Source organism: Bos indicus x Bos taurus, chromosome 27, assembly GCF_003369695.1.
Source record: "Bos indicus x Bos taurus breed Angus x Brahman F1 hybrid chromosome 27, Bos_hybrid_MaternalHap_v2.0, whole genome shotgun sequence".
Taxonomy (NCBI): Eukaryota; Metazoa; Chordata; class Mammalia; order Artiodactyla; family Bovidae; genus Bos; species Bos indicus x Bos taurus.
The window spans coordinates 14,941,568-14,962,237 of NC_040102.1; the positions used below are offsets into that span (position 1 = coordinate 14,941,568).

The 20,670-nt window shown below is 41.2% G+C and overlaps 2 long non-coding RNA genes and 1 other non-coding gene across 3 annotated transcripts in view; 2 read left to right on the forward strand and 1 right to left on the reverse strand.

The window, feature by feature from the left end:
* Positions 1 to 750: 750 nt before the first annotated feature.
* Positions 751 to 11,340, reverse strand: LOC113884972. Its single transcript, XR_003509075.1, has 5 exons — positions 11,257 to 11,340; positions 7,377 to 7,511; positions 4,375 to 4,488; positions 3,455 to 3,501; positions 751 to 1,729 (listed from the first exon to the last, which is right to left on the reverse strand). It is a non-coding gene; the product is annotated as an uncharacterized LOC113884972 (long non-coding RNA).
* Positions 4,467 to 20,670, forward strand: part of LOC113884973 — a 39,317-nt gene continuing 23,113 nt past the window's right edge. The window contains exons 1-2 of the long non-coding RNA XR_003509076.1: positions 4,467 to 4,579; positions 16,360 to 16,443. This is a non-coding gene — a long non-coding RNA (uncharacterized LOC113884973). The remainder of the gene's footprint in view (positions 4,580 to 16,359; positions 16,444 to 20,670) is intronic.
* On the forward strand, positions 12,550 to 12,621 carry TRNAC-GCA. The gene has a single exon. It is a non-coding gene; the product is annotated as a tRNA-Cys (tRNA).

Consider the following 20,670-nt stretch of genomic DNA (forward strand, 5'->3'; position numbering starts at 1 on the left):
GTACTGCTCTCCTCCATCTCTCATGCATCTTCCTGGCCTGGCTGTTGGCACCAGTTGGCAGATAGGATCACTGTCCAATTGTTCAATATTACCAGCCAATCTATATGAGACAAAAGACAGTTTAGGATCCTTGATTTTAAAATGTATGAAACAGTGGGGTGGGTGAAAGATGAATACTGAGTATTTTTCAAGACTTTGTATAATATTTTATATACAAATAGGCTTTGTGGATTTCCAAGAAGAAAACAGAGCATGTAGCATTTCTCTTGTACTGCAGAAAACGCTACAGGCTGGGTTGAGTGCCACTCCGAATTCACAGGTTGGAGTCCTGAACCTCGGAATGTGACTGAATTTGGAGATAGGACTTTTAAAGAGGTAACTAATTTACAATAATCAGAGTGGGCCCTAATCTAATGACCGGTGTCTTTATAAGAGGAGATTAGGACCCAAGACACCAACAGGTGCACCCACTAAGAAATGATCATCTGAACACATAGCAAGAAGGCAGCTGCCTGCAAGCCAGAGAAACCTCAAAAGAAACCATCCATGCAAAAGGTTGATCTCAGACTTCCAGCCTCAGAAAATAGTCATGATAAATTAGAAGTAAGCAACGACAGATTAAGCAATACTGTAGAAGCCAAAAGAATAGAATGTGGCCTTCCATTAAAGAAGGACGCCAAACCAAAGAAGCACATTCTCTCCTACCTGCAGCCCTTGTACAATAAACCATCATTATATAAAGAGAGACAGAAGGAGGCTGTGACCTGTATTTCCAGTTTGGGGTGAGATAGATTCCAAGAAGAGAAGATAACTTAGTCTATTTCATTCATTGTTTTATTTAGTTTTATTCCTTGTAGCACCCTGGTTAGAGAGGGCTTGTAACACAGCATTCCAGCCAGTGTATTTGGCCAAATGGGTGACAGGAGGGGCCGGAATGGATGAATGCCTCATCCTTGGGGTGACCAAGTGCAGTATTTTCCCCAGCATGCAATAGACAAACGTGAGTTTCCATCATTATCATTCTCTATATGTTTCCAGTGAGATGAAGAAGGTTGGGAGGTTGGGTTGTAGCTGAAATGGTTCTTGATCTATGAGGCCTTCATGTAGATAACAAAAGTCTGTACGTAATCTCACCTGATTCCAGCTAGTTATGGAGAAGGGAAATCCACTTTGAGCGATCTCACTATTCCCCTGGGACACTCTCTGCCCTCACCAACTCGTGCTCTCCTCCCAAATTTACACAGAAGAGAAGTCAAGTAGAAGTGTAACTAGGTAAATGTTCAATCGTCACTGATCAGTGTAGTGACCTTGGGCAAATTACAAAGATCATATACTGAACTCCCTTGAATGTATAGATGAGGAATTGACTACATAGTTTGAAATATCAAAGAAGTGGTTAGCGGTAACACCAAGGCAAGCATCCTTATTCTCTCTAGTTCAGGTATTTGGCTGCAGTTGCCCTTGAACCAGAAAACTGTCATCATGCTGCAAGGAAATTATTTACTGATACAAAACGAAAAAATCACCATGTGCACTGTCATCACGGCAGATCAGCCGAGCTGTGATCCAACAAGACTGGCTTCCTCCAGACAGGATGGTCAAAATGGACAAAGAGCCTTGGCATGCTCATCGCGTTCAAGGATCAGGGTTCTGGTTTGCTGATGCAGAAGCCCCAGAATTGGTCGTATCCAGGACAGACTCACATCAACTATTCCCGAAGACCTGAGATCTAAAGCAGAATGCTAGTTTATTACATTATAAGGAAGGATAGATCTTTCCGTCTACTTACCCCAATCTCAGCAGCTCCTTCTAATTTTCCAGGTCCCTTAGAGGCTGTGTGATGATCATGAAATCAGAGCGCGGGGATTCCCAGGCCCCAGAACACCTGATGAAGCAGCCTGTTGCTTAATACATAGAGGGTTTCAGTGCCTGCCAGTTACTTCTTCCCTCTACATACCCCCACCCCCAGCCCCCACTGCTGAATTCCTGCCATCCAGCTCCTTCCTTGAGAGGGTGGTGTTCAGCCTTGCCCCTCCTGTTAGCATTCATCCTTCCCTAGATAAAGCAAGCACAATTGATTCCTATTCCTCTTGGTTAATAACACCTATTATGTCCCAGCCTCAGATAAGTTGGTACAGATGTCCTGATATAACGGCATTGATTAGCCTAGGGCATCTCTATCTCCTTAGTCAATAATTTACTGATTTCACTCATTATCTTTTGGTACTTCCTCATTTGGTCCTGAAGTTGAGTGTCTTATTGTTACTCCGTGTACTGACTACAATATCTGCTAAAAGCAAAGCCTACGTGAAGGAGGAAACAGACAGAACAGGCTCCATCTTGAAAGCAGGACTCCATCTTGGGCTGGATTGTGGACTTTGAGCTCCATGCCCAGTATCTATGGAAACGACATACCAACTGGAAAACCAGACCCGCCCCCTCCCCATGGAAGAGCCCCAGGGCTCGTACCTAGGCTCTCTGTCGCCTAAAAGAATACCCTAATTATCTGTGTAACCGAATAGAATCATAATTTCTATTATGCTTATTGGGGTATGACCACAGGCCTATTGTTAATTGTCCACTGTTAACTACCTAGGCTTAAGGCATATGAATCATGGGTTAACTTTGATTGTATCTTTCTTTTCCTTTGTTCAGACTAGTTTCAGAGAATTTGGGGAGGTGGGTTTGAGCACGTACACTTAGGGTATATAAGGTTTTCACAAAAACTGGTCGGGGTCCTTGGCTAAGAGGATTCTCTGCCTTGGGCCCGCCAGTGTAATAAACTGCACTCCACTATCTGCATTGTCCTTCTGAGTGAGTTTGTTTCCCAGAACGCGTGGCTACAACATAACTGACCAGCTAGGGTGCCAACCAAAGAATTCTCACGGACCCTCTTTGGAGAAATCATGAAGCGTAGCACATTCTGTTGTTATTGTTTAGCCGCTCAGTCATATCCAACTCTTTTGCAACCCCATAAACTGTAGCCGAGGGCTCCTTTGTCCATGGGATTCCCCAGGCAAGAATACTGGAGTGGGTCCCCATTTCCTTTTCCAGGAGGTCTTCCCGACCCCGGACGAGCTTCCAGCATTGGCAGGCAGCTTCTTTATTGCTGAGCCACCAGGGAGGCCTGTAGCACATATTACAGCCTCTCGTTTCCTATTTTCACCCTTCGGCACATGGGGCTGATTTTGTTGCCCTGAGCCACAGTTTGGCATAACTTCTCTAGTAATTCTTAGCTCTCTTTTGTCTATATTCCCTTTCGTTTCTAACCTTCCAGCCACCTTTCATCTCCATACTTACACCCAGGCACTCACACACAAGTATTGGTTGTACTGTGCTAACAAACACCCTCAGTGCCTTCTGGAAAGCAGTAGAGATTAAATCCTTATTTCTGGTGCAGAGTGCTACTGCCACTTCTCAGCCCTGAGACCTCTTGGAGCCTCAGTTTCCTCACCTGCAAAATGATGGTCACTGTTGTCTCCTGCTTCCTTCTCAAGATTGCTGAGAAATTCAGAGAAGATGATACAGGTCAGAACACTCCGTAAAAGGCTTGGCAAGCCACCCAAAGTTAGGGAAAACAGTGCAGATAATTTGCAAAAAAAAAAAAAAGGGGCATTCATTTAAATGTGGCTTTGTTCCTTTGTTGCATCTAATTAAATCAAAGGAAATGTCAGATTTAATTCTTAAGGACCAAGATTATGTTTTTGCCCAGGCAGAGAAATGTGCCTTGGGGATACACTTAATTTGGTTTTTCTATGCTTTAAGATTAAAACCCTATCTGGAATTCTCATGCCTTTTTATCCTTCTACGCATTTTGATGCTAATGTAGGAAAGTTAAACAGAGATGAATATTCTAAATATTTATTACTTTATTTAATGAGTATCTTCATTAATACTTAGGGTTCATCACATGACTGGGCTTTTCAAAAGCAAGAGTAGGCAGATGGCAAGCCAAGCCTTGTGCTTGCTTGGAGAAAAAAAAAATTGGAGACACAAATAAGTAAATTTAATTAGGGATTGCACAGGACACAATTGAGCCATGCAGGCAGATTTACCCTGCCTTCCAGCAGGAGGGTTTTGTCCTGCTGGGTAACATTTCAAAGGCCCTGGTTCGTGGGAACCATGTCTCCTTTCTGCCTAGATGCTCTTGCAAGCTGCTGTCAGGTGTAGAGATTTCATTTCAAATACCAAATCTTCTCCAGCTCCGTAATAACCCGCAGCTGTTTGACCACTCGGCTGCAAGAGGCTGGATGTTGTACATTGCCCTGGAGCTGCCTCAGACCAAAGCACAATATTTTCCGCTTCCAAGAATCAGTGAAGGGCCACCGATTAGTGGAATTTAAAATATTTTTTCCAATTAAGTTCCAGACCTACCGAGTCAGTTTTGAATGTGAGAAGAAAGGGACAGCAAGTGAACGGAGTTGCTCTAAAAACGCTGTTTCTTGAGATGACGGAGTTTGATGTTTGGAGCAGCCCTCCGCCTTCTTTCTGAATAAGGAAACACCTGTGTTAAGCCTCGAGGGACAATGAGAAAGAAAACACTGTGGATTTTTCAGCGCTGTTATCCAACGGTCAAAAAGTGAGTGTCTAATAAGCAGTGGAGATAGTCGGTAGATAAGCCATGTTTGTTGAATGAATGAATGAATTAGTGAACAGCATACTTTTAAAAACATTATAGCTTTGCAAAACTCCATTACTCTGAGTTCAAGTTGTTTTTTTCCCCCCTTAAAATTCTAAAAATACACACTTGGAAGGTTGTCACACCCCACTAGGACGGGCACCCAGAGACGGGTGAAGGGGAGATGGGGCATATCTGTGACAGGCCGGGTCAGCCGACCCAAACCTGGCTTGGCGCTTAATGAAATCAGAGAGGTTCCGGCAGCATTCGCATGTCCTTTTCTATCTGTACGTTTTAGGAGCAGACAGTGGGCCCTGGTTTGCGTGCGTGTGGGTGTGAACTGAGTCACTTTGGTCATGTCTGACTCTTTGTGACCGTGTGGACCATAGCCTCTGTCCATGGGATACTCCAGGCAAGAACCTGGAGTTGGCTTGCCATGCCCTCTTCCAGGGGATCTTCCCCACCCAGGGATCAAACCCGAGTCTTAGATCTTCTGCATTAGGAGGCAGGTTCTTTACCACTTACTGCTTAACTATTACTTTTTTTTCTTTCTGTTTTCTTTTTTATTTTTCCTTTTTAGATTGTTCAGGATTGACCATACTCGACTTGGTCATATTCCAAATACTTGTGCGAAGTATGTGTATAACACCAAGTGCAAGACTAAATGGTATTTAGTTGTCCAGAAGGCTATGTGGGTGATGATTATAGACTCTAGAATTAGGAAAAGAAATAATGGGTATGATTTTCATTGTTTTCTGTTATCCATTCAACCCCTCTGCCTTGCTTTTCTTTCTGTCATAAAAGTAGAATAGAAGCAAAATGTCAAGGTCTTGTTTTTGCCACTGAATTGTCATGTGTATCCATCTAAATTTTTTCCTCCCCAGAACCAAGATGTCCTTGACTGAGGGGAACTTTGGGGCCTTGGATACAAGGTTACACAAGAGGGTTTGCACAGAGTTGCTGCAGCTGACCGCTTCTCTCTCCTCGTTCCAAACCTGAGGACCTTACTCTGAAGACACTCTGAGATTGGTCGTGTTGTAATGTCCACAGGAAATGAGTTATGGGCCTGATAAAACCAACCTTGCTGAGGCTTCTCATGTAAGAGCTCAGTAGTATTTATCTGTGTTCTCTTTGTGCTGAGCAGCTTAGGGACATAGTGGAATTGGAGTCTGCAGAGTTAAACACCAGGATTCCAAGAGCAAATGTCTTATGTCAGAGCTGTGGCTCAGAGGCGCTGGTAGAATGTCTTTATCTTCTGCGTTTTCCCAAGAGCTGAAGGGCCTTTCACAATATGTGTGTGCTCAGTCAGTTAGTCGTGTCAGACTCTTTGCAACCCCATGACTGTAGCCTGCCAGGCTCCTCTGTCCATGGGACTTCCCAGGCAAGAATACTGGAGTGGATTGCCATTTCCTTCTTCAGGGGATCTTCCCAACCCAGGGATAGAACCTGACTCTCCTGTGTTTCCTGCATTGCAGGTGGGTTGTTTACCCACTGAGCCATCGGGGAAGCCCCTGAGCCATTGGGCAACTATGAAGGGAATGACAATTTGGGATCCTTGTGAGATACACTAAGAGTATACAGGAATGGAAGAGGGCGATGGAGAGGCGAAAGGAACATCCCCTCATTTACTCCCTTGCATTGAACCCAATCTCACAGCCTCACCAGTCATGGGCCATGGCCTCCTGCATCAAAGCCGTGACACCCAGGAGTCCTCCGGGACCGCTCTTGATTAATGGTTATGCTGAATGGTTGACCCAACCTGGAACTTGCCTTTCCTACTCCCCACACCTCTGACGTCCCTGAGCTCCTTTCCAATGAGATCACTAGTTTGAGGAACGTGCCCAGGAAACCAAACCACACTGCTGTGCCTTTTTTTCAGCTTCTTTTTATTACAGACTTTCCCCTTCTAACACATTGAAGGGTGCCGGTATTGAATGTACATGCGAAGTTGTCAGGACCGAGAAATGTGATAAAGCATTACGGATGTCCTCGTTTTCAATCTACAGTGTCAGCAGATCCTTCTACTTAATTATGCCAAAAACAAAAAGAGAGTGAAATTCTGTGTATTCCAGCCTCTGTCACCCTGGCAGTGCCTCGCTTACGTCACTGCTGGGAGCTTGGATTGATGGCCAGTTTTCAAAGACTGTCCCTGAGCAGAACCAAGATGCTAAAGTACAGTTTTCAAATGTGGAGTTTCCTGTTCAGGACCTCAGGCTCATTCGTGCTCCGGCCCACGGGGGGAGTACGGAGAGAGTCACTTGCTAAAAGGCTGAGTGCCCGCAGCTGGCGGGGCTGAGCTGTTTCTGAAACTCAGAGCAGCTATGACTCACCCCTCCCACAGTCCGTTAACTTCTCTCTCCTCTTAGGAGACCAGCTACCCTTCTCACTCTGACTCCTACTTATTTTCAAATTTGCTCAATAACCGTGACATTCAAACCCAACCTGCTCCATGCACAGGGTGCTAAGAAAACACGCACAGGGAGTCGAGAGTCTACAGAAAAATACAGTGACCAGAAAGGCAGGACTGTTCGATTCTGGGTGTTGAGAAGGAGGTGCTAAGAGGAGCCTCCAGCACATTTTAGGACATGTGCCATCCTGCCCAGTCGAGTTAAAGGAATGTAGTCGTCCCAACTGGTGATTTCGGGAAGTCACACCAGATGCTGAATTGAATTCACAAGTTCCTGTGTGATTAGGAACATGATACTTTGGTGCCCAAACCGGACTGAACTGCTGACAATAGAGCTAAATGGTTTCCTACCGTAAAGCAGCGATGCTCAAAGTTATTCTCCCTCTGCTACTTTCAGGCTCTGTTGCCAAAGTCACAAAAGGAACGTTTTTAAAACAGAAAAAACCATTTTCAGAGAAGGTTCAGGTCTTTCTTCTGTGGCTCCAACTGGCAATGCAAAAAAAAAAAAAGCAATGAATGCATGAGAGAACTGCAGCTGGATTTAAGAGAAACTTTGAAGAAAGGGTAAAACAAAAACAAAAAAACATCAGTTTGGTGCAAAGCCACTGAAACCAGGTAGCAAGTAGCACCAACCCCTCCCATCCTTCCATCAGGCATTATGAATTTAAGAGCCTTCAGTTGTGCAGACATTTCTGAGTTTGCCTCCTAAGCTCACCTGTGTTCACAGTCCATGGAATCCAGAAGCCTCCGAAAGTTGGCAAAGAGGAAATATTCAACAGATTCACTTAGCAAATATTTGTTGTGTGTTTACCATGTTTTAGCACTGAGACATAGAGAATTACCATAACAATAATTGGCTTGGATATCAGCCCAATAAAATTAACCACTGGACTATCAGTGGGGACCCCAGAGAAATGTATTCGATGTATTCAAATATATTCAATGTATTAAAAATATAAGTGATTTTCTACATTGTAATATTTTTTCCGTATTTCTTTGCTTTAGAAGTTAGATTAATATGGGCTGTAACCTTTTACTTGGAGCTCTGACAATCTGTACACAGCACTCAGTGGAAGGCTCATCAAGGTGTCTGTCCAGGCAGCTCAGTGGTAAAGAACCTTCCTGCCAATGCAAGAGACACAAAAGACATGGGTTCGATCCCTGGTTGGGGAAGATCCCCTGGAGGAGGAAATGGCAACCCACTCCAGTATTCTTGTCTGGAGAACCCCATGGACAGAGGAGCCCGGCAGCAAAGAGTTGGACACAACTGAGCATGCACACATGCCCTAGTTTAAACTTCATCCCTTCTGTCTCCTTATTGGTTTCTCCACCTTCAGTGTCTTGTTTTTAGCCATACCATGTGGCATTCAAGCTCTTAGTTCCCTGACCAACGATCCATTCTGTACTGCCTGCACTGGGAGCATGGAATCTTAACCAATGCACCACCAGGGAAGTCCTTTTAATCTTTTTTCCCCTCATTTCTTTTTTTACCTTTCTTATATTTTTAAAGTCAAGTTTATAAAGGCAAAGTATATAAAAATAAAACTCACTCCCTTAAGTACAGTTTGATGAGATTTGCCAAATGTATATGGTTGTGTAACCACCACCATAATAAAAATACCATAGATTTCCATCACCCCAAAAAGTTCTCAACCTTTTATAGCCAATCTCCTTTCCAGGTTTGGCAATCACTAACAATTTTTCTCTCTAGAGTGTTGCCTTTTAAAGAATTCTATGAAAATAAGATAATATATAACCTTTGTATCTGGTCACTTTGATTTAACATAAACCTTTTGATTTCATCCATGTTGTGGTTATCAATAGCTCAGTCCCTATTGGTTTATCCATTCATCAGTTGAAGGACATTTTTACTTTCCATTTTGATGATGCTATGAATAAACCTCTAGAAACATTCACAGGTGGGTCTCTGTGGGAATACTTCCTTTCTCCTATGTTAAGTAAATACATAGGAATGAAGTTATGGACCATATACAAAATGTATGTGGATGTTTGGCTTTATAAAAGCCTCTCAAACTGCTTTTCAAAGTGGCTGTCTAATTTTATATACCAACCCGCAGTGGATAAGAGTTCCAATTGCTCTGTATCTTTATCAGGACTTAGTGTTGCCAGTCTTTTAAATTATCTAAGATATCTTTGCCTAAGCTAAGGTCATAAAAACTGTGTGTAAAATTGATACTATTCATTTCTTAAATGGTTGGTAAAATTCAAGTCATCTGGTCTGGAATTTCTTTGTGGAGAGGTTTTTAACTACAAATCCAATTTCTTTCATTCAGTTTCTTTAGTAGAAGGCTGTTCAGGTTATCTGTTTCTTCTTGAGTGGGCTTTAGTGGTTTGCGTTTTTCAAGAGCTGTCTATATCTGAACTATCAAACTTACTGGCATAAAGTCGACCATCATATATCCTCAGTGTCATTTTAGTATTTGTAGTGGTGGCCCTCTTTCATTTGAAAAATTGCTCATTTGTGACTTTGTTGTTCTTTTTTTGTCAATCTGGCTAGAGATTTATCAATTTTATTGATCTTCAAGAAACAGCTTCTGGTTTTTACTTTATTTTCACTTGTTTTCTAGTATAATTTCTGTTTTTATTTTTGTTATTTCTTTCCTTCTGCTTGCTTTGGGCTTAATTTGTTCTTGTTTTTTAACTTTTTTAAGGTGAAAGTCTAGGTTAACAGTTTGAAAACTTTCTTCCTTCCTAATATAAGCATTTAATGCTATAAATTTCTGTATAAGCCCTGCTTTAGCTGTAAGCTAGAAATTTAATATGTGTGTCAATAAATTTTACTCAAATGATATTTTTAAATTTTCTTTGTAATTTCTTCTTTAACCATGGGTTATTTAGAAGGGTAATGATTAATATGCAATATTTGAAGGTTTTTTCCTAGAAATATTTCTGTTATGACTTATAGTTTAATTTCATGTGATCAGAAAACTTACTTTGTATGAACTACTTTTCTCCTCAAAGCCACAGTCTAAATGAAAAACATCTCTATGTATTGCTATGGAGTGGTCTCCAGAATACAGTGTGAATAAAGCAAGGTGGAGATATATCTCACACATGTTTTCAAATGGAAGGAAAGGCTACCCACTCCAGTATTCTGGCCTGGAGAATTCCATGGACTATATAGTCCATGGAGTTGCAGAGAGTCGGACACAACTGAGCAGCTTTCACTTTCAAACCACAAATAAATAAGCAAAATGATTCCCCATGGAATGGATTGAAGGAACCAGGTAGAGATGAAGGGCAGAAACTAGAGTTCTCTGAAAACACTTTGTCTTGTAGATTTTACTTGGGAAGCATGATTATAAAGCAAAATTGAATGAAAGTAAGAGAAAAAGACAAAAACTCTTAAAATCAGAAACAAAAGGCTCCCAAAACTGTACAGATGGGCAAAATTTCTAAGCAAATACAGTGCTTTGTATTTGCTTAGAAAAATAAACAAATGTTTCATGTGGACCTTCTTAAAAGAAGTATTGTGGCTAAAGTTGGCAAACTAGTTTTTCTCTGGGAGCCAAAGAAAAAAGATGCAAACATAAACCCTAAATCTTAAAAAGGACATTTTTATAATGAGAAATGCCTATTTGCTCATTCTTCTCCTATATAAAAATTTTTTAATTTCTATTTTTCAGAAAGAAAGTAAATCTAATAAATCATTCCTCTGCTAAAAACCCTCCAAGGACCCTACTGCTTACCCAAACAAGCACAATACACATTCATTCTCTCAGTGCTATCTGAGATGATTTTTTTTTCTTCTTCTTCTTCTTCTTCTTTTTTTTTTTTGAGATGATTTTTAAGTGATCCATAGATAGATATTTTCTAAAATTTTAATTGTAACCCATTTGTTGTAAAGTGTATTATTAGAAATGTAAAACTAGTATAACAAAACTGGTTTGGGGGATATTATTGCTTAGGGCAAGATTAAGTAAAAAAAGAGCTGATTTTAATATTAAGCAAATAATAAGACAGAGGGCATGGATATGGCAAAATGTTAAAAAAAAAAAAAAAAAGAGTAGGGCAAAGATGTTTGGCAACAGTGACTGACAAGATGGAGTTCAAGTGTTCTGCAGGGCACCCAGGGTACTTTCCTCCCCAACCTCATTTCTTGCCACTTTTTGCCCTGCATCTTATGCCTCAGCCACAAACACCAAATATCACTGGTTTTCCACTCTCCAAAAGGTGTCTTGCCTTCCTAAGCCCACCTTTCCCTACTCACCTACTCTCTGAACTCCAGATTATCCTTTAAGGCAGCTCTCAGGCAGACCATGCATCTTAACTTCCACTCACTGCACTTATCTACAGTATCTGGGAACGCTCTCTGTGTGTTTTTAACCCACAGGACTTTGAGCTCTCAGGGCGAGGACTGTCTTATTTATCTTCGTATCCCCAGTGGTAACACAATGATTATTAACTCACAAATGTCTTGCGTAAAACCTAGAGTGGGCATGGAATATGCTTAGTCATGAAACAGTAGCGCTGTTATTGAAGTCTCTTCTCTGTGCAAGGCACAGTAATGGAAATTGGAATCAAAGAACATGAATAAACTGTGCAGGGAGCTTACAGTGATCTCCTTTAACCCTCAGAATGATTTTATGGGTTAGGAATTATTCTCTATCTTAACAGATGAGAAATCTGAAGCTGAGTGGCAGCAATATAGCATAATGGCTAGATGACTGATTTCTGCCATTCAAAAGCCTGCATTCAAATCTGTTTAATAGCTCTGAGTGGATTACTCAACTTCTCTAAATCTTGATTTCCTCTTCTATGAAATAGAATACTGATAACAGTACCTATCTCTTAGGGTTATTTTCAGGATTAAATGAGATAAGGTTGATAAGGCCACGTCAACAGTGCCTGGCCCACAGTATCTATTAAGCCTGTGTGTGTGTGTATACATATATATATCTCACATTTATGAAACCGTATATCACAATGAATATAACATAATAAACACAAAGTCTGCCTCAAGAATAGAAGACATAAGTAAATTTTATCCAAAAATAATAGAAAAGCAACTTAAAACTTCACACATGTTTTGAAAGTACCATAGAAGATTTCCTTTATAATACACAATGAAATGTCTATGAATATCCTCCTTATCCAGCATATAACTGCCCAAAACACTATGGATCACAGCATTCAACCTCCCCCAATCTTTCTCTTTCCATGTCTCAACCCCATCCCCACAAAGGAAAACAAAATCTTCTCTCAAACACACCCTGTGCTGGTTCTTTCACGTTTTGCCCATTTCATTTCATTTGCCAAACCCGTTATCTCCTTTCCCCAAGTAACTTGTAACCTTTCCATTGTGAATCAGTTTTGTTGTGAACTTATAACTGGTCTAAAAAAAATTAAAACTCTATATTTTTAAGAAATCTTCAGAGCCTTCTCGGTGTATATGCTGCATCACAACTCTTCAGCATGGTCTGGGCAAAACTGACTGTATTATTCATTAGACTAGTAACTTCCTAAAGGAGGAAATGGCAACCCACTCCGGTTTCCTTGGGCTTCCCAGGTGGCTCAGATGGTAAAGGGTCTGCCTGCAATGCAGAAGACCCAGGTTCGATCCCTGGATTGGGAAGATCCCCTTGGAGAAGAAAATGGCAACCCACTCCAGTACTCTTGCCTGGAAAATTCCATGGACTGAGGAGCCTGGTAGGCTACAGCCTCCATAGGGTCACAAAGAGTCAGACACAACTGAGCGACTTCACTTTCACTTTCTTTCACTTTCCGGTTTTCTTGCCTAGAGAATCCCATGGACAGAGGAGGCTGGCGGGCTCCAGTCCGTGGGGTTGCAAAGAGTCACACATAACCGAAGAGACTGAACAGGCATGCCTAACCTCTGCCTCACCACACCAACCCTTAACTTTACTCCGATCTTTTGAGTAAGGTTGAGATCCGAGATGGCAAAGGCAGACGTCCTTGTTGGGCCGGACCTTATAAATGTTTCCTTTTCTTTCCATGCCTCATTAAGTTAACCTCCCCCAATCCCATACTTAGTAATGGAGGACACAGCTGCTCTCTCTGACACAAAAACCCCATGGTCTTTGCAAACTCTGTGAGGATAAAAGACAAAATGATTCAAAGTAGAGCTGTCTCAAACTATAGTGATGGGGAACAGATCAGTGGCTGCCGAAAGTGAGCGTGACTACACAGATACATCCCCGGGAACATTACATGGTGGTAGAACCGTTCTGTATTTTCACTGTGCTGCTAGTTACATGAATCTACACGTGTTAAAATTCATACAAAGTCCATTTACCTGTATGATGACTTTTTCTTTTTTAAAGCAAAGCTGTTTCAACACTTGGAAATTTTCTCCTATGCAATGTTGATACAATTAAAATTGACTCTAAAATTAAAAAGTAAAAAGTGTAAGCTGTCTTTCCTCCTCTAGCAGAGCTGTACCCAAGGGTCAGCCCTTGGTAAAGCTGTCACTAAGCAAAGGCTCAGCTTTCTTTATAAAGAAACCTGAGAAAGAATTGATGCTTTTGAACTGAGGTGTTGGAGAAGACTCTTGAGAGTTCCTTGGACTGCAAGGAGATCCAACCAATTCTTCCTAAAGGAAAACAGTCCTGAATATTTATTGGAAGGACTGATGCTGAAGCTGAAACTCCAATACTTTGGCCACCTGATGCAAAGAGCTGACTCATTGGAAAAGACCCTGATGCTGGGAAAGATTGAAGGCAGGAGGAGAAGGGGACGACAGAGGACAAGATGGGTTGGATGGCATCACCGACTCAATGGACATGAGTTTGAGTAAACTCCGGGAGTTGGTGATGAACAGAGAGGCCTGGCATGCAGCAGCCCATGGGATCGCAAAGAGTTGGACATGACTGAGTGACTGAAGTGAACTGAAAGCAAAGTCTCCTCTTTTCCCTCCTCCTCCTCCTCCCTTTCTAAGCACCTACCTTCCTCTCCTGGTGCCCTCCCCTCACCCGAACTGCAAGCGGAGCACCCATGGCCTCATGCTGCCCTCCCCACCAAAGCACAAGCTGTGCTGTGTGCAACATCCAGGCCCACTGCCCTTGAACCCCTGCATTGGAGAGCTCCTCCTATTCAGCAACTATTTATCAGTACTCGTGGCCACCTGATTCAAAGAGCCGACTCCTTGGAAAAGACCCTGAGGCTGGGAAAGAATGGGGCAGGAGGAGAACGGGCAACCAAGGATAAGATGGTTGGATGGCATCACCGACTCGAGGGCCATCAGTTTGAGCAAGCTCCAGGAGATGGTGATGGACAGGGAAGCCTGGAGTTGGGATTTCTCTTTCCAGTGCACGGAGTATGGGTTCGATCCCTGGTCGAGGAGCTGAGATCCCATATGTCTTGTGGCCAAAAATCCAAAACATAAAATAAAACTAATATTGTAACAAATTCAATAAAGACTTTAAAAATGGTCCACATCAAAAAAATTTTTAGCATAAGAAAGAGTAAAAATTTAAAAAGTCTTCTGAAACTTCTCAGTATATACTCTACAATTCTTCAAAACTGACTGTATTATTCATTAATAATGATAGTAACTATTACTATATATACAGTATTTATATATTAAATAATTAGTACTATAAACTTATATTGAATAATTATTATATTTTAAGTAGTATAGTATTAAAGTTTAAGTATTATAAATAATGATAGAATGATACACAAGAGTAGCTGCTAGTCTTTTTTGAAATTTTCTCATATGACAAGCACTATTCTTAGCGTTCCCTGTGGGCTGTTGTTGTCTAGTCACTAACTCGTGTCCAGCTCTTTGCGACTCCATGAACTGTAGCCCACCAGGCTCCTCTGCCCACGCAAGAATACAGGAGTGGGTTGCCATTTCCTCCTCCAGGGGATCTTCCTGAGCCAGGGATCGAACCCACATCTACTGCATTGGCAGGCAGGTTCTTTATCACTGAACCACCCAGCAAGCAATGTGTTACCATGCTTAATTCTCTAACAATCCTAGCAGATGGATATTATCTCAGTTTTACAGGTGAGGAAACAGAGGCAAAGAAGGTTAAAGCAACTTCCTGTGATAGACACAGAGATGTTGCACCCGGAGGCCTGGTCATGTTGCCCACCTTCGAGGAACAGAGAGGTCAGCCTTCTGCCATCAGCTCCTTCAGGGTCAGCCACAAGTGCAGCGCACACCTGGCCTGCGAGCCTGCCCTTCCAGGGCAACACATACCAAACTTTAGCACAGTCTCTGTAAAATGGCCTGGCCATTTCAGCCCAGCGCAAGACATTGATAGTCGGGGTTGGTTGAGGCTATGTCAGACCTGCAGCTCACTTCCATCTTTTTCTCCAGCCAGCCCTGCTTCGGCCCTGCCTTTATAAGTCCCGATCCTTCATAAACATCCTACACCCCAATCTCCATCTCCATGTGGGCTTCCAGAGGACGCAACCTCCAGCACTCAGCAAGGGTCATGAAGCTGCTAAGTGGTGATGCTTCTAAGCACTATGAGATGCTGTTCCCAGATATAAAAACAAATACAGGACACTCTGAGAGTGATTGAACAAGGGCTGAAACTATTACTTGGAAAATCTGAAACTCTGCCTTTAATTTTTTGCTAGGTCGCTTCAGTCATGTCTAACTAAAGTCTTTGCGACCCTATATTGAGATAACATTTACATACCATAAAAATTCACCCTTCTCAAGTATACATGTGAATTGCTTTTAGCATATTTTCAAAGTCATGCAACCATCAACACTATCTAATTCGAGAACATTTCATCACCCCAAAAAGAAACCCTGTACCCTTGAGCAGTCACTCCCCATTTGTCTTCAGTTCTGGTCTTCCTGAACAATAATTAAACTATTCATCTCTTCATGCCAGTGATGAGAATTTTCTACCATCATCCAAGGTACAAACTTTCCTAATTTCACTCTCTTTCAAAGTACCAAAGTCATAAACATGTTCAAATTCTTGTTTGGTAATCTCACTCTTGGGAATTCTTTATTTTTCTTGGGGGGGGGGTGGGGAATTTATTCTTTAAAAAAAAAATTACAAAAAGATGGGGGGAAATCAGTTTGCATAGTTTATAAAACTGAAAAACTGAGAATAAGATTTGCTCATCAGGGGATTTTGTTAATTAAGTCATGGCTCATTAACGAAATGGAATATTATGCATCTGCTACAGACTAAATAGGAACAAGAAAAATGCCTGGTATAACATTCACCATAAAAGCAAAATATAAAATTGCATCTACAGCTATGTGAAATATGTACACGTGGATAAGGATCAAAAGGAAATGGACAAAAATGAAAACAGTTACTGAGACAGGATGTTAAATTATTTTCATTCTCCTGAGTTCCTTTATTATTGTCCAAAGGTGATGGTTGCAGTGAATCAGACTTGGAGGAAAATATGCATGTAATCTACTCTCACCAGTGAGACTTCGAATTCAGAAGGGGAGGTAAGTACTGCATACAATTCTTGTTAAGAGCAAAGGTTTTGGAGTCACACGGACTTGGATTTTAATTCTGGCTCTGATACTTCTGAGATGTGACCTTGGACAATAATCTAACCTCTGTAAGACTCATTTCTCACGACTATTAACAGGCGCTCATAGCACATCAACCCAACAGGGCTGCTGTGAAGATGCAGTGAGACAGTCACTTCATATCTGTTCAGTCGCTACACTCATGTCCAACTCTCTGTAGACCGCCAGGCTCCTCTGTCCATGGGATTCTCCAGCCAAGAATACAGGAGTGAGTTGCCATGCCCTCCTCCAGGGGATCTTCCTGACCCAGGGATTGAACCCACATCTCCGTGTCTCCTGCATTGTGGCAAATTCTTTACTGCTGAGCTGCTGGGTGCCACTTAACAAATGGTAGCTGCTGCTGCTTTTGCTGCATAGGTAATGGTGGCAAGAGTGATGGCCATGGTACTGACAAGGGACAGGAGTCAGAGAACAGAGATTTTTGCTTATGAAAATATTCCTAACACTGGGAGACTTGAATGGCAGTGTTATTTTATACTGAACACACAGGCAGAGGACTTCTCATTATTTCTATCAAACTGATTTCTCCAATTCAGACCAAGGGAGTGTTGCTTCAAAGGAGAACTAGGGTTGCTGGCATCACCCTTTCTCAGCAGGAGACCCAGAAATCTGTACCAACAAGATGCTCATGGGTGTCCTGGTTGAAAATTTTACCAAAGAAAATCAAGTTCTACTGAATTGGTGTGACTCATTTTATTAATGAATACGGCACCTACTGACTATTCCCATTGCTGTGATTGTGGATATCGTCTTCATTACTAACAAAGAGCCAGTGTGGCGTATGAAGCAAGCCCCACCCTTGTCTGTCTTGTCTCCCGTTGTGGATGAGCTGTCCTCTTCTCCCAGGCCCAGGCCTCCCTCGCACACAGGATACCAGCCCAGACTTTCCTGCCCACTCAAGGGCTCTGGCAGGTCCTCTTACTCTTGCATCTGTTTGTTGTCTCTGCTCATCAGCGTCTAAACATGCTGTGGCATATCCCAGCTTCATAAAAGACCAAAATCCTCGCTTGATCTCATAACCTCTTCTAAGTTCGCTATTTCTTTCACCTGCCCATTACCCCCAAACTCCCTGAAAGAGAACAGCAGAAGGTTGCAAATTATTGAAGCTATAACCAGCACAGGCTTCCCAGGTGGCTCAGGAGTAAAGAATCTTCCTACCAACGCAGAAGACGCAGGAGATGCAGGTTCAGTCCCTGGGTGGGGAAGATCCACTGGAGTAGGAATGCAACCCACTTTAGGATTCTTGCTTGGAAATTCCATGGACAGAGGAGCTTGGTGGGCGACAGTCCATGGGGCTGCAGAGAGTCGGACACAACTGAGTGACCGAGCACACAATATACCTAGCAGACAGTAAAGTCTATGTATTTCCTATGTACAATTTAATGATGTACAGTGGGCGTATGATGTACCCACGAAACTCTCACCACACTGAAGATAATAAACATACCACCCTATCCCTTCCCTCCCATCCCTGACTCCCCAGGCAACCACTGATTTGCTTTCTGTCACTTTGTGTTCATTTGCCAGAATTTTCATAAATGAAATCATTCAATAGGTACTCTTTTCTGTCTGTCTTCTTGTATGTACCACAATATTTGTGAGATTCATCCATGTTGCAGCATGTACAAACGTTTCTATCCTTTTTATTGCTGAATATCATTTATTTGTACACCAGTTTGATTACTCATTTACCTGTTGATAGACACTAGCATTATTTCCAATCTGGGGCTATTATAAGTAAAGCTGCCATAAACAATGATGTACAAGTCTTTGTATAGAAATACGCTTTCATTTATCCTGGGTAAATATCTAGAATGGAATGTCTGGTCCAAACCAAATGCAAAATCGTTTCCAGGGTGTTTGTACAATTTCACATTCCCACCAGCAACAGAGCAGAGTTCCACATCCTAATCATCACTTGGGATGTAGTCAGATTTTATTGTTTTTTTTTTTTTTTTTTTTTTACCATTCCAACAGTTGTGGTTTCTTATTATGGTTTTAATTTGCATTTTTCTACTGACTAATGAAATTGAGCATCTTTTCATGTGCTTATTTGCCATCCAGAAACATTTTTTGGTGAAGTTTAGTTCAGTTGCTCAGTCGTGTCCAACTTTTTTTTTTGGTGAAGCATCTAGTCAAATCTTTGCCCATTTTTAAAATTGTTTTCTTATTGTTGAGTTCTGAGAGGTTTTTTTTTTTATCCTGGATGTATATTCTTTATTGGATGCAATTTACAAATTTTTAACCCAGTCTTTTCATTCTCTTGACAGCGTGGGTTTTTTTGGAAAGGATTTCTTAGAAAGTTTATTTAAAAAAATACATTTATCGTTTTTTTGTTGTTTTTTTTTTTCATGTGGAAGGTGGTTCTGAGGTGCCTACACTTGGATTTTTTTTTTAACTTTTTATTTTGAATTGGGGTATAGCTAATTAACAAATAATGTTGAGACAGTTTCAGGTGAACAGTGAAGGGACCCAGCCATACCTATTCATGTATCCATTCTCCCCAAACTCCCTTCCCACCCAGGTGACCATACAACACAGAACAGAGTTCTATGTGCTATATAGTAGGTCCTTGTCAGCTATCCATTTAAAACATAGCAGGGTGTACATGTCCATCCCAAACTCCCCAACGATCCCTTCTCCCTTAACAGTGTCTTTTAAGAGCAGAAATTTTAATTTTGATGTGGACAATTTATCAATTTTTATGCATAGTTCTTTTGGTGTTGTAGCTAAGAAATCTGTGCCAAATTCAACGTCATAGATGTTTATCCTATGTTTTCTTCTAGTAGATTCACAGTTTTAGGTTTCACATTTGTCTATAATCCATTTGAGTTGATTTTGTATATTGTGTGAGATATTTAGATTAGTGAAGGACAGGGAAGCGTGGCGTGCTGCAGTCCATGGGGTTGCAAAGTTATAAACAAATGAGCAACTGAACATTTAGATTGAAGTCCTTTTTCTTGCTTGCTTTTTTTTGCATCTAATTGCAGCACTATTGGGTAGAAAGACCACTCTTTCTTCACAGCATTCCCTTTTACACCTTTGTTAAAATCAATTGTCCATATGTATTTAGAAATACTTCTGGTATCTTCATTCTGCTCTGTTATCAATTTGTCTGTGTCTATGACAGGGACTTCTCTGACTGTCCAGTGGTTAAGACCTTTAGACCACTGCCTTCCAAGGCAGGGGTTACAGGTTCAATCCCTGGTCAGGAGCTAAGTAAGATCCCATGTGCCTTGTGGCCAAAAAACCAAAACATAAAACAGAAGCAGTATTGTATCAATCCTTCTTAATTTGACATTGAATTAAAGTGACATTTAATTACCCTTAATTTGAAAATAATACATGTGAAAGCACTGTTTTGATTCTTTATTATAAACATGTCGAAAACAAAATACACAGAAAAGCAAGGAGGAGCTCCATTTAAATCCATTTCTTTTCATTTGGGAAACAGCACAGAACGATGATCCCTTTTTGTCCCACCCCTAACATTTAGACAAGAAATTATTTTATAATCTTGAAGGAAGGTCAAGGTGACCCTTGTTCCCCACCAAAGTCAGCCATCCCAAATTGGATGATACTCAAAAATAAATGTTACTCCAAATTCCATAGTCTTCCCTATGTGAAGAAATGACCTGGGGTTAAAAAAAGAACTGCTGAAAGAATCTATCATTCTTAAACACTTTCGTTTATTTCTTATAACAAGTGAGCAAAGCAGAAATCAAGAAACAAAACACAGCTCAGAATGCTGCAGCCAACTGTCTATTTTTTCACAATCTGCCCACTCCTTAAACAAACATGAAACGTTATAACTAGCTGTAGTCAGATACTACGGGAAGCAAAAAGACCAGAAGAAAAACCTCAAACATCCGGCCTTCATCTGTCTTCTGCATGAAATCTACTTGGCTTGTGACTGTAAATGTTTCCCTCTTAAGAAGTTAAAATCAGACATGATGTCATAGAATGACCAGGTCCACACTATATTTTTCAAAATTAGTATTTTTCTGATGAACACACAACCCACATATCATAAAAACTATTATGTTTTATCAGAGGGGATCAAAACTAGAAATTGTTTGTATAATATCAATAGGTAATCAACAAGATGTGTATTGGTTTCAACGTGTGTATTTCCTCTTG